A 14,633-nucleotide genomic window follows, 5' to 3' on the forward strand; every position below is an offset into this window, starting at 1 on the left:
CATGTAATTGGGAAAAACTAAAATATATATTAAAGACCTTTAAAAGTGCATAACCACTTTGTTGAAATTATTTTTAAGAAGATTGGATTGGCCCAATGCTGTTGTTTGTCAGCTCAAGATTTTATGATATTCTTCACAACCACCCAGTGGCTGCCTCTATGTGCTATCTTTCACCATTAGAATGTAAACTCTTTAATGTACGATTCCTCTTATTCGATTTTATTTGTGCCCAACACTTAGCACAGAGTTTGGTACACATGATTAGAGCTTAAAGACTAAAGCTTGTCCTGACTGAGCAAATCACTTGGCCTTTCCAATTCTCAGTTTCCTCATCAATAAAATGGAAATAATCTATTACCCAATTGCACACCAGTTGTTGTGAGGCACAAACAGGATAACTGCATGTAATGTACTTTGCAAATTTCAAAGCTTTATTATACAAATATTTATTCCACATAAGTATGTTAAGATTGCATATGAAATATAAATACATATCATTATAAAATATGAAAATATCATAAGCAGAATATAGATTGCATAAATGTTATAGAAATTATAAAATATATACATATAGAAATTATACATAAACATAAATTATATATCATATAGTTATAAATTATTTAAATATCAGTGGCTTTTTCCCCCCAATTATTTTTAGGGGTATACAATTTGCAAATGGGGAAAAAGGCTCAGAGCCTCCTAGAACTTGGGGGCTGGGGAGGTTGGTCACATGTGTAGATCTTTGTGTTCTCAGCGCTGAGCGCTTCCCACATAGAAGGCGCTTAATAAAATGCTCTTTGAAAGTAATTGAATTGAGATTGGAAGTTGTCCAAAGTTACGGTTAAGGGAAGCGGCGGGCATCGAACGCCCCCAGTCCGGGGCCCAAAGGAGCAGAAGCACGTGACCGACATCGTCATAGAATAATAGAGAATGAGATCATTCTTTGGGGGGGAAAGGGTCCGGGCAGGAGTGGGAGCGGATGGAGTCCCCCCGAGTCCCACAATGCAACATCAGCCCCTCCTCTCTATGGCTGATAAGCATAACATCGCCAAGCTAACGGCATGCTGCCTACTTCCGGGTGGTGAAGGGTAGCTCTCCCTAAACTACTACGGGCCCGTCCTTCTCGCAGCCTAATCTGGGGCCCGTTGTCATCCGCGCTTGCGCCCGAGGTCACTCGGCAAAAGCCCGCGAGAACAGCGAGGGGGCGGAGCCAGCCCTGACTCCGCGCCATCGCCATGGCAGAGGAAAAGAGGCGGGACGGTCGGCGAAGTGCGCAGGCGTCAGCGCAGGCGCAGCGGGCGGCGGAGCGGAGCGGGGGCTCGGCAGCTTGTTAAGGTGAGTGGCGGCTTCGGCGCCGGCGGCGGGCGTGCGGGCGGGAGAGAGGGAGGCCGCGACGCCCTTCCCCCTCAGCCGTGAATCCCGGAGCTCGGCGCTTCTGCCCGCGCTCCCCGCGCGTCCGCTCCGGCTGTCTACTGAGGCGAGCGGGCGGGCGGGCGGCCGGTGGTCGGCGGGAGGGTGGGCCCGGCCCAGGGTCCGGCTGCTCCGAGGCAGGTAGAGAAGCCGCAGCTTGTGCAGCGGGACAAGGTCCGCGCTCCCGGGCCCGCGGAGTCGGGGCAGGGCTCTTTCTCCCCTTTCCCAAAGTCCTTTAACTCCTTCCTAGTCGGAGGAAGGGACTTTGGGGGTCCTCGAGCCAGCTCCCTTTTACAGCGGAGGAGACTGAGGCCCCGAGAGGCGGGGGGACTTGTTCGGGGTCCCCTCCCCCCGCCCGGGAGGAGGAAGCCGCCTAACCCGCGTTGGGATCCGGGGCCTCAGGCCATCGCACTCACCTTTCTCCTAGGAGGCAGCCTTCCTAGTTTTAGTTGAGGAAACTGAGGCGTAAGGGGAGAAGGAGAAGGGACTTGGCCAAGGTCATGCGGCTCCTACGAGTTAGACCTCTAGCACTTGAACCCGAATCTGAGCTGACTTTTCCCATTTTAGGCTCTAATTCGCTTAAAAAATCCACACAATCCCGCCCGAGAGTGGGTGCTTCTCACCCCTGTGCTCAGCTCGTGTGTTGTCTCATCGGGGGCTCACGGCAGCCCTGTGAGGTAGGAGGGCTATGGCCCCATTGGCACACACGAGGATCCTGCCCCCCTACCCCCGGACATGAAGTACGTTCCCGGGGCTCCCTTAGCTGGTGAATGCAGGCTGGTCATTCCAGCCCCACGGCCAGCGCTGTCCTAACCTCACGCCGCGGGAGGGCCACTCAGAGTCTGGATGAGGTGGCCGTAACCTGCAAAGTGGCATGGAAGTGTTGTGAGTCACCCTCCTTGGCTGGGCTTTGCGCTTTTGGACTGGCTAAGGGCATAGAAGGCAGAGAAGAGACATTGGTTTATTTTCGCAAGAAACAAAGGAATATCTATTCCCCCCCTTTTTCGGCAGTCAAGATTAAGTGACTTTGTTCAGGGTCACATTCCTATTTGATTTGAACTCAGATCTCGACTCTAACTGCCCAAGAACACGTATTCATTCAATTTAGCAAGCCTTCATATGGTCATATGGTATCATAGACTTTAGACCCCAAAAGAATCATAGAGAGCAACAAAATTGTACCTTTCATTTTACAGATGAGAGTATTGGCACCCTGAGAAGGTGATGGCACTTGCTAATTAAGTTTCATAATCAGAATAATACAAGTCCTATGATTACAAATCCACTACCGGTTCTACTATATTGTGTTGTGGAAACAAAGAAAATAAGATACCCTCTCTCAAAGTGCTGACAATTTCAGGAAGGACCAAAGATAAATTGTAACAATAACAATGAATAATTACAAGAAGTACTTTCCCCTCTGATCTATTTAAAGGTATGTGCAACAGTGAGGACCACCAAGACATGCCTGGGTAATATGTTCATGCTCAGTGTCCTGAATAGAAACTAATTGAAAGGAAAAGGGCCTGAATTTCAATGTCAGTGCTAACCATGCTTTTCCCAATCATCAGTTGAACCCCAGGTGCCATTTATACCTGTGGTGGTTTTTAAAATAATGAATATGTGAATTAAAGAGTTGTATGTTCATCTTTTTTGTTTGCTTGGGGTTTTCTCTTTTTTTTTTTTTCCAGTTTGATTTGATTTTTTTGTGCAGCATGATGAACATGGAAATACATTTGGAATTGCACATGTTTATATCATATTGCTTGCTGTCTTGGGTAGGGAAGAAAATTTGGAACACAAGGTTTTGCAAAGATGAGTGTTGAAAACTATCTTTGCATGTATTTGGAAAAACAAAATACTATTAATTTAAAAGGGAAAAAATAAAAAATAATGAATAAAGTTATGTCCTCATTTAATCAAAATAGAAATTTAAAGTTGCAGAAACTCTTAGAGGTTGTGGAGATTTCCTAGATTTAGAAATTTTAGGGATCTCGTCCAACTCTCATTTTCAAATTGATGAAATTGCGGCCATTCAGGCAAAATACACTCCTGAGTCATCGGGATTTGAGGTTTTCTGACACCAAATGTAACTCTTGGTCCTATCCCAAAACCAGTTGATAATAGTAAGTTCTCTAGACTACTTTGTTGACTTCTGCCTCTTAGAAGTCTATGCAATAGCATTGTGTAATGCATAGAGCTTAAGAGTAGGTCCTAGAACACATGATGGTGAGTGCTGAGTTGGCCTCTTCGAGGTATCCAAATGTGGGCAAGTAAACTTGAGTTTGCTCACCCAGAAAATGGCAGTTAATAGCTTGAGCTATTTCTCCTCATAGTTGGGATGCCTTTTCTCTGTGTGAGTTGTGTAATTTAGAGCAAGACTTCCATTTCTTCATTTGTAAGTTAAGATGACTATATTGAGAGAATTAAAAAGTTCTTCCTTCTCTAGGATTCCAAAAACAATCATTTGTCTGATAAATATCACCTTAACTTTAATTCCATGTTCTTGGATTGAAGGCTTTCAAATATTTAGAGAAACAAAATGGTTCCCAGTCTCTAAAGAACTTTATGGTTTTTAGTGCATGTTTGTTAGAATTGTCTATACTATGCTGTATGATTAATTGCAACTGTTTTAAGTGCTATATGGGAACCAATAAAGCCATTTAAACATTGGCAGCAGATATTTTTAAAAGTTATGTTGTAGAGTATTGATTTATTTCTGAAAAATAGCATATATACAAATACATATTATTTTTATGTTACATGCCCACTGTGTATCTTGAGGACAAGCCTTCTCCTTCCCCCCCACTGAAACTCTAAGAAAAGTTGCATTTTAGAGGTTACATTGAAGAGGCAAGCCTAGAGGAATGGGAAAGAGCCTTGCACTCTACATAATGTGGCTCAGATGCCACTTCTGTCACTAATTTATATATCCTTAGATATCAATTCCCCTTTTGGGTCTCAAGTTTTCCTATCTGTAAAATAAAGGAAGTTGGATTGGGTGACCTAAGGTCCTTTTCAGCTCTATAAACTGCCTATCTAGGAACTAACATTAATTCTTAAAAAAAAAAAAAACCAAAAAACTTCTGGAATGAACATGTTATTGAGATTAGGAGATGTATGCTTAGTGGTCTAGGGAAAGCACCTAGGGGGGGTCTGTTGTCATGTCACTGATATCTTGGATGCTTACAGTGCTAAAGTTCTCTTTTTACGAAGACTAATTTTATATAGCTACTTTGTAATCTCTTGTTCCTGTTTATAAATGGTATTCATGCATTTGTGATATAAGCAATGTAGGCACTTGTATCTCTTTGTAGTTTGTAAATCATTCATGCTTTTTTGTTCCATATGATAATTCATGTCTTTGTCTTTTCATAAAAAATCCACCAGTAAATCGAGTCCTTCATGAGTACCATTCTAACAGTTGAACTATTTATATTTATCTCCTATTTCTTTCATTGGCTTAGGCATTCTTACCTATAATCGAGTCCTTCATGAGTACCATTCTAACAGTTGAACTATTTATATTTATCTCCTATTTCTTTCATTGGCTTAGGCATTCTTACCTATTTTTGTGTCATGGCCTGTTTTGGCAGTCTTGTGAAATCATGGACCCCTTTTCAGAATAACATTTTACTGGCAACTAGCTGGTGTAGTGGATAGAGCATGTGTTGTGGAGTCAGGAGGAGTCAAATTTGGCCTGAGACACTTAAAATTTAACTGGGTATGTGACCTTGGACAAATCACTTAATCTCAATTGCCTCATCAAAAAAAATTTTTTTTACAAAAGAGCCACCTTTTATGTTGAAATATTGTCATCAAAATATTTTAAAAACATATTCACATAACTTTTCCCTCTCCTTGTCACTTCTCTTTCAATATAAAACTTTGCTCTAGCTCTCTGACTGGTTCCATTTCCTAGCCATACCTGTCCTTGGTATCTTTCCACTAGCTTTGAAGGTTTGTAATTTTGTAAAATACTTAACTGGAATGATAGATGTTATCTGTTAGGAGCATGTAGTACTCAGGAGATCTTGTGATGAGTAGCAGATGAAATTACATAGTCTTGGGGTTTATTTCCTTACCCATGAATATCTTCACCTTGCATTTCCAGAGGAGATGAATTTGTTCAGTAAACTGGTATTTAACACTGGGGAACATCTTACTAAATAAACACATTGAAAGTTTTTATATATTACATATTTATATGCATATTATGTATATCATACATTATGCATATAATATATATTATGCACTTTTATAAATTACTTTTTACTAATGTTTCCAAACATTCATCATTAGAGTTTCAATGTAGCCTTTTAAATATACACATGCCTTACAATCTACCTTAGTAGCTCAGTAAAATTTTCATTTTGACACGGAGGAAATTGGGGCTTAGCTCTGCCTTTAACCTACACAAGGTAGGCTTAAGAAAGGAACCATGGACATCCAGTTTTTAAGTTCAATATTCTTACCATAATGCTACACACTAGGGTTTGTACTATTTACAGTTACCTTAGCTGTGTTTTATAAACAGAATATATCTTTGCCAAAACACATTTTTTGATTCAAAGTGTATTTATTAAGCACTGATGATATTTATCATATAATATAGCTTCTGTTCTCAAAGAACTTATAAATTTTATAATTAAATAAATTTTGGCACAAGTTAGAATATGAAAACAATTAAAGCAAAGTACATAGGAGATTATCTAGCCCCCCCTCTCTCCCCATTTTAGAGATCCAGAGAAATTGAGTGACATGGCTTATAGAACCGGGATAGAGGTTTAATTCTGTGATATTTTATAAATCCATATTAGGTTAATTCATGAATCTGGAGAATTCTCTGGAGGAGAATGTAGATGTCTTATCCATCATTATCAGAGAAAGGTATTTTTAAAGTACCCAATAATTGAAGTTTCCAGATAATTAAAATTTCCTTCTTTAAATTTTATTTACTTCCAAAGATTGATTTCAATGATATGGATTTCCCCCTTTTCAATATGGTTTTTAACCTTTCCATTCATTTTTAAATCAACAAACATTTATGTAACACTTTCTGTGTTCTGGGGGGTAGAGAGACTTAAGGAATTTGAGGGAGGAAAAAACTCCCAGGAGTTCCCAGGAAAGATTTCCCCTGGGAGCTGATCTCTTCCGTTGTGACTTGAAGGGAAGGATATGTAGGGAGCCCATTTTCGACACAGGGGATGTCATGAGCACAAATGCATAATGACTGGGGATGATATGATGAAAAGAGCTTGGCTTTTAGTTTAATTTGGCTATTGAAATAGAGTTGGAAAAATAGGATGTAGACTGTGCAGATCCTAGATTATCATATTAAAGATAGTGGGAATCATTGCAAGTTTTTGGTCAGAGGACTGATGTGATCCAGATTTATATTCTTCTACCATTTCCCTTTCCCAGTCTCTCCTCTCTCATCCCATACAGTAATAGTTCTAATTTCAGCTCATTCAGGGGAGAAGAGAACAGGGCTTGAAGGAGATAGTGAGTAGTAGAGAGGATAGCCACTGATAGGCTATGACAACTAATGGAATAGTGGGGGTAAGGAAGCGTGGATTACAGGATTTTGAGTCTGAATGAGCCGAAACTTTAGGTGTTGGCCATCTTAATTCAAACTATTTAACATTCCCTTGTTTTTCTGGGAAAAAACTTATAAGGATCTTTAGGTTTCTCTTTCCTTGACAAAAGTTGGAGTGTCATTTTCACTCTAGACCTGTCAGAAGACTTTCTCTTCCTCTGCTATTGGCAACAATTATTTTTCCTACTTTTTAGCTTATTCTTGAGTAAAGCAGAATCTAAAAAGTTGTAAATGGGTCTTGACTTCCCTTTCCATAGTATACACCCGAGTCAGCAGTGCTATTGTATCATATCACTAGCCTTCTGTACCCAATAGCAGTTTATTCAAGTTAGAACAGTATCTTCTTACATTTCTGTAGAATCCTGCACCTGAAGATCACAGAATTTAAAGCTGGAAGAAGCCTCAGAGGTAATCTAGCCCCCCTCATTTTACTTAGGTGAAGTGAAAAAACAGACCAGAGAAGTTGAGTGACATGGGCTAAAGTTAAACAGGTAGTAAATAGAGCCAGGGTTCAAATTTAATTCCTAGATATTTTACAAATTTATATTGTAAGTTATGCATGAATTTATATGTAGATATATCATTTATCCATCATTATCAAAGAATAAGATACTTTAAAACTACCTAATAATTGAAGTTTCTAGATAACTGAAATTTCCTCCTTTAAATTTTCTTTACTTCAAAGATTATAATTTACTTGACATGAATTTTCCCTTTTCCAACATAAATTATAGCCATTCCACTTATTTTTAAGTCCACAAACATTCAGTGAATACTTACTATGTGCTGGGCACTGTGCTAAGCATTGTAGATACAAAACAAAACAAAACAAAAACAGCTTGCCCTCAAGTAATTCACATTCTAAAGGTGGAGACAATATTCAAACAAACATGCTGAACATACAGGGCAAATTAAGATATCAGATGATTTCATCTTTTTCATTGACTAAAAAAATAATCCATTCTGGTACTGAGCGCTCTCCAGGGGCTTAGCTAATCTTATATTGGATGACAAATGTAGTCAGCCACTGGTTAGATTGGAAATATTTTCAATTTAGTGGAAGGCTATTCCTCCATTTCCATGCTCTACAAAAACTTAGTGTTAGATGCTACAATAAGTTTTCACTAGAACCTCCCCCTCTTTTTTTTTCCTCCTTAGTATTTTATTTTTCCCATTACATAGTTTTCAATATTCATTTTTATAATATTTTGGGTTCACGATTTTTTTCTCTCTTCCCCTTCCCCAAGACAGCATGCAATCCATCATTTTAAAGTGCTAAAATGTTTTATTTTCATCATTTTGGGTCAAAATATTTATTGTGCAGTTTCCTGCCTTTAATTTCTTTTTTTTTTTTTTTTTTTTGCTCTTTCTTATTTCCCCTACATTTTCCAATATATATCATTCCCCTTCCAGATGGCATGCTTTATAAGAAAGACTTAAAAAAAAGAAAACATTGAGTAAAGCTAACCAGTACATCAGCTGAGTCTGACAAATGTGTTCTATACCTGTAATCCTTTACCTATAAGAAAAAGAATGGGTGGTGCCTTCTTAGATCTGTTCTTTGAGGCCAAGTTTAGTTGCTATAATTTTATATATTTAGTTTGTTTTGTTTGTCTTGTTTATATAATTTTACTGGTTCTACTTACTTTACTTTGTTTCATTCAGTCCATGTAAGTCTTCCTAGACTTCTCTATCAGATTCATTATACTTGGCTTTTTTCCAACCACATTATATTCATATTCATATATCACAATTTAAATGTTGCCCAATTGATGGGCTTATGTCCAGTTCTTTGCTACCATGAAAAAGGGTTATTCTAAGTATTTTAGTAACTCTTAAGACCTTCTTACCTTTTGTCTACTTTGGTGATTACTAGGACAAATAAAGTATGGACATTTTAGGCATTTCTTAGCATAATTCCAATTTTTTTTTTTTTCAGAACTTGATCTAAAATTTGTAGAAATGCTAGATAGGATAGTATAGTCTTAAGAAAAAAATAACATTTTTAGCTTCAAGGAGAGAAGTTGTCTTCTTTTTTTATAGAAGAGTAATTTGGCTGAATTTATTCACAGTTCCATAAACAGTGTATTAATATGTCTACCTTTTTACAACCTCTCCAACATTTTCTATTCCAGTCCTTTTTCAGTTTTTTTTTTCCAGTTTGTTGAACATGAGTTGTTATTAGGGGTTTAATGCAGTCTTTCATTTGTTTACTAATAACTTGGAATTAATCTTTTGACTCAGGCAGTAAACATCTATTTAAAAACCTATTATATGCCAAACACTTGCTAAGTACTGAAAAACCATTTGTTAACATACACATTGCCCTCTTATCCTTTGGGTAATGGTTTTAGTCTCATATATTTGTGTTCTTTATGTATTGGATATCTGATCTTTATCTGAGAGATTTGATGCAAGGGACAGGTGATGGCTTTTCAAGCATGAGGTTTGTTGTTAAGTAGCTGGAAAGAAATCATATGGAGAAGTTGAAGATGGGAGAGTAAGGATGAGTAGAAATGATTAAACCAATCTATTGTTTCATGTTTGGTTCTAAATATTGCTTCTTATTCTGCATACAGGTTTCTCAGGAGACAAGATGATCTGGAAGTCCCATCTATTTGGGAATTTTTTGAAGATTTGAGAGTAAAGTAGAGGCAGTCTGTGGAAAATAGAATCAAATGTACATATAAAAGTCTCCATAATGGCCAGGAACAGAGTCATCTCTTTCTCTTAGGCCTTTGTAAAATTTAAGAATGGAAGATTTCTGAATAATTTGAGATGAGGAAGGAGAAGATTGAGCTCTCATGAGTGGTTTCAATTTTTTTGGTGAAATTTGAGTTGAGATAATCAGCAGAGAGGATGGGGGAAGGGAGTACTATGGGAAGCTTGAGAAGAGATGAGCTTTGGGGAGAAGGGGAGAGTGAATTGATTAGAGAGGACTAGAATGATTCCTTAACAGAAGAAATTAAGAAGAGGTTGCAAGAATATACAAAAGAACTATGCGAGAAAGAACTTAACATGGTGATGGCGCGTTACTGATTTATTTAGAGCTATAAGAGAATTTTTAGCTCATTGTCTGGAACAGTGATGCTAAGTGGATCTTGGGAAGCATTGACAACAGTAAGGCTGTTTCTCATAGGATTGTAAAAGATCAATTGGATGTCCCAATTCTAAAGAAGAACTGTTCCAAAGAATATTCAAATTAGCTGTGCTAGAAAGGTTATGCTTAAGATCTTGCAACCTTGGTTTTAGCAATATGCAAACCAACAGTTTCCAGGAGTGCAGATTGGTCTTTCAAATAAGCAGAGGAACCAGTAACCAAATTGTGAACATTTGCATGATTATGTAGAAAACAAGGGAGTTCCAGAAAAACATCTACTTAGTCATTGAAGCCTTTGATTGTGTGGATTATAACAAAAAGATGGGACTTGCAGATCATCTTACTTGTCTTTTGAGAAACTTGTATGTAGTTCAAGAAGCAATATTTAGAGCTAAATATGGAACAATTGATTGATTTAAGATTGCAAAAGGAGTATGACAAGACTATATTCTCACTTTATTTAACCTTATATGCAGAGTATATCATGAAATGTGAGGCTAGATGACTCAAAAGCTGTAATTAAAGTTGGGAGAAATAACAATAATCTCAGTTATGTAGATGATACCACTCTTATGGTAGAAAGTGAAAAAATAAGAAGCCTTTTCATGAAGGTGAAAGAGGAGTGTAAAAACTGACTTGAAGCTTAAAAAAAAAAATCTGAGATCATGGCAACAAGTTCCATCCCTTCCTGGCAGTTAGAGGGAGAAGAAATAGAAAGTGTTAGATTTTTTATTCTTGGACTCAGCTATTACTGCAGAAGACGACTGTATCTACAAAATTAAGTAATACTTTTTCCTTGGAAAGAAAGTTATGGCAAATCTCAACAGCAGATGATGTCTGCTCAAAAGCAGAGATGTCACCTTGCCAAGAATGGTCCATGTCGTGAAAGCTGTGGTTTTTCCAGTAGCAATGTATGGTTGGTTATGAGGGTTGAATTGTAAGGAAAGCTGAACTGATGTTTTCAGATTAGGTTGCTGGAGAAAATTGGGGTGCTGAAAAAAGACTTTTGAGAGTACCTTGGACAGCAAGAAAAAGGAAAGTCAGTACTTAAAAGAAATTAATCCAGACTACTCATTAGAAGGACAGATACTGAAGTTTAAGCTTAACTACTTTGTCCAGATAATGAGAAGAGAGAACTCATTTGAAAAGACTCATGTTGGGAAAGTGTTGTTTTACAGGAGCCACCTACTAGCGTCTGCTGGAGGTCTGATTCAGACCTGTAAAATGGATCTCTTCATGTGAGAGGAGGATGATGATGATGATGATGATGATGATGATGATGATGATACAGATACAAGGAGACTGAGGCAGTTGCTGTTCTCTGACCTCTCCACTGAGAGGCAGTTGCTTTGTCTGACCTCTCTCCTCTTCCCTCTTGCCTCCAATTTATTTCATTCCTAGTCCACCAGCAACACCTGTGTCAGTAAAGGCTGCTTTGCAACTCCCTCAGATGTTATGATTCACAGCTGTGGAGGCTCTCGGAGAATTGACCTGCCCCTTCACCCAGGCATGGTCCTTAACAGGAAAGGTTGAAAGCAAAAAGAAAAGCAGATGCAGAAGGTGAGATGGGTAGTCTCATAGAAACAATGAACATGAGCTTGGACAGACTTTGGGAGATGGTGGAAGATACAGGGTCTTGGCATCCTTGGGGGGTCACAGAGAGACACTATTGAATGACTAAACAACAGTTTTGCTCCAGTTTGGACCCACTGAAATAAAAGGCTGGAAAAGATGCTTATCACTATTTTGTGGAGAGGACCTTAAATGACTGCCAAAAGGGTCTCTCTTTCACTTAAGTATTACTTTACTGCATTTTTTTTTTCCCTCTCTCCCTCAGATATTTCTTATAACATCTTTGTCTCTTTCCCTACCTAACTTTTTTTACTTCTATGGCAATATCCTTGCCCCATGCCTAGCACAATACCTTGTATCTAGCAAGCTTTTAACACATTTACAAATTGAATTAAACTTTTCCAGTCACCATTGCTCATAAAACACTTAATACTATGGGAGTTCTTGGCTATAGGGATAGTGTTGGAGAAAATATAAGTCCTCTTATATTCAGCCTCCCCTGTTTAAAGTGCCAAGTGGCCTGGTGCTGCTTTGGCAATTTGGCTGATGTGAAGTATTGATATTGTATAGCTGGGATTCTTATCACCTTGGAAAGTTCATAGTAATATAAGTCTCTTGAGGAGTGCACTGAAAGGCAATTTTGACTGATTTTTAAATGACTTCCTGAGTAAGGTCTTTTCTGGGTACAAAATTCCTTCTATTTGGTATAGACAAGTTTTTATAAAATAATAGCTAGGATTTAAATAGTGCTGCTGAGGTTGAAAAGTATTTTCCATACCCTCTAGAGACCCTGTGAGATAGATTTTATAGCTATTATTATTCCTATTTTCCAGATAAACAGCTTCATCAAGGTTAAGTGACTTGCCCATGATTATACGTATTATCAGAAATAAGATTTCATTCCTTATGAATTGCAAGTTCTATGCTTTCCACTATCTCTGTGGTATGTCTTAATTATAAAAATTGAGTCCCCAACTTTTTTTTTTTAAGTTTTTATTGAATTCTTTTACATATCCCTAATATTTTCTTGAATGGTTCTCCCTTCCTCTCCCATATAATAATTAAAAAAGGAAAAAGTCAACAAAATTGACCAAGACATTGACAAAAGCTAAAAATATTGCTATGTCTCACATTTAGGGACATGCTACCTTTACCTAGAATGGGGGGGGTGGGGGTGTAATTTTTTCTCTTATCTCTTCTTTCAAGTCATCCTTGTTTGTAATTTTACAACATATGTCTTTAAATTTTTTATTGTGGTCTTTCTTTTTGCATTATTAAATCAGCCATTGTGTATTGTTTTCTTGTCTCTGCTTATTTCATTCTTAATCTGTTCACATAAATGTTTTTGTATTTGTGTTTATTATATTTGATGTTTCTTACAAAATAGTAATATTCCATCACATTCTTATACTACCACAAATTGTTTAGCCATTCCCTAATCCCAGTCTCACATTATTATAAAACTTTATCCTTATAGTATCAGCAATTTTTAGAATTCCTCAGGAATTGTGCTTTGTTGAACAGAGTAGATTCTACAATAAATTGTCCTTCAAAAAGCGTATTTCTATCTACAGGCATAAAGTATAGCAGCAATTCTAATATGTAGCTAGTATGGTGGCACATACTACTAATGAAGAGGGCCTTTGGCCTGGAATCAGGAAGATTTGAGTTCAATTGGGCCTTAGGCACTTTGACACTGGGCATGTGTCACTGCCTCATTATTCTCAACTGTAAAAGGGAGAAAATAATAGCACACACCTTCTCTCCCCCCTCCCCCCCGTGTTGTTTTTGAGGATCAAATGAAATATTATTTGTTAAGAACTTAGCACAGTGACTGGCACACAGTAGGTACAAGTTCCTCCCTCCTTTCTTTAATTTGGGGGAATTACAGAACTTGTCCAAGGTCCCATACCTGATAATGGAAGAGCTAGGATTTACCTCAAAAATCTTTGTTTTTGTTTTTGTTTTTTTTTTGTTGTTTTTTTTTTTTTTTTTGCTTTTTGCTGAGGCATTTAGGGTTAAGTGACTTGCCCAGGATCACTCATCTAGGAAGTGTTGAGTGTCGAGGTCAAATTTGAACTCAAGTCGTCCTGACTTCAGGGCTGGTGCTCTATCCACTGTGCCACCTAGCAGCCCCCCAAATCTTTTGACTTTAAACTCTGTGTGTGTGTGTGTGTGTGTGTGTGTGTGTGTGTATATATATGTTTTTCTTTTCAGTGGCAACTATGAAATTTGAAAAAGAAGAAATACTATGAAGCAGCCTAATAACATAGAAAGTACTGGGTTTAAAGAGTTTCAGAGCTGGAAGGGAGTTTAGGAGATCATCTAGTTCTACTATAATATTCCTCTTCCCTCCCCCCCATTTCCTCATTTGAGGAAAGTGAGATAAAATGACTTATTCCAGTTTATACTGGTGATTATATTGGTAATGACAAAGCATGACTAAAACATTTCTTGACTCCTCAGTCCAGGATGATTTTTCCATTATATCAGGAGGTGTCCCAGCTCTTTGACTTCTGGAAGTTTCATAACCTCTTGGGTCCTCCATTTTCTTATCTGTAATGGTGGTGGTTAACAATTCCTACCTTTCCTAACATCTACAAAGCATTATTTTGCATATTGAATGTGATTGAATGCATAACCAAGAATTTTTTCAATCTCAAAACATTGTACAAATGTAAGCATTTATTCAGTTTGTTAAATATCTGTTAAGTTCCAATATATACAAGTCACTTTGTTATACCTTTCAGACACAAAGATAAAACAAGACAGTGCTTGACTTTAAGGAATTTATATTTTGGGGTAAACGGTGTACAAATTGAGGATTAAATACAAGATAATTTGTGGAGAAGAGATTAATTGGGAGAATTAGGGAAGACGTGAAAGAAATTGTATCTAAGTCAAAATTTAGAGAATAAAGATTTCAGGATGTGTAGGCATGAGTAAATATTA

At 37.8% G+C, this 14,633-nt stretch overlaps 1 protein-coding gene across 6 annotated transcripts in view; it reads left to right on the plus strand.

Moving 5' to 3' along the window:
- The first annotated feature begins 959 nt into the window (after positions 1–959).
- SGTA (small glutamine rich tetratricopeptide repeat containing alpha) overlaps positions 960–14,633 on the plus strand; it is a 41,349-nt gene continuing 27,675 nt past the window's right edge. For 2 of the 6 annotated variants that reach the window (XM_003760812.4, XM_031948072.1), the window contains exon 1: positions 962–1,335. The gene's annotated coding sequence lies outside the window, so the exon portion shown is untranslated. Of the gene's footprint in view, positions 1,336–1,527; positions 1,552–2,112; positions 2,296–11,627; positions 11,670–14,633 lie in introns of those variants that run through there. The other 4 variants (XM_031948073.1, XM_031948070.1, XM_031948071.1 and 1 more) reach the window with 4 other exon arrangements.

Source organism: Sarcophilus harrisii, chromosome 1 (genome assembly GCF_902635505.1).
Source record: "Sarcophilus harrisii chromosome 1, mSarHar1.11, whole genome shotgun sequence".
Classification (NCBI taxonomy): domain Eukaryota; kingdom Metazoa; phylum Chordata; class Mammalia; order Dasyuromorphia; family Dasyuridae; genus Sarcophilus; species Sarcophilus harrisii.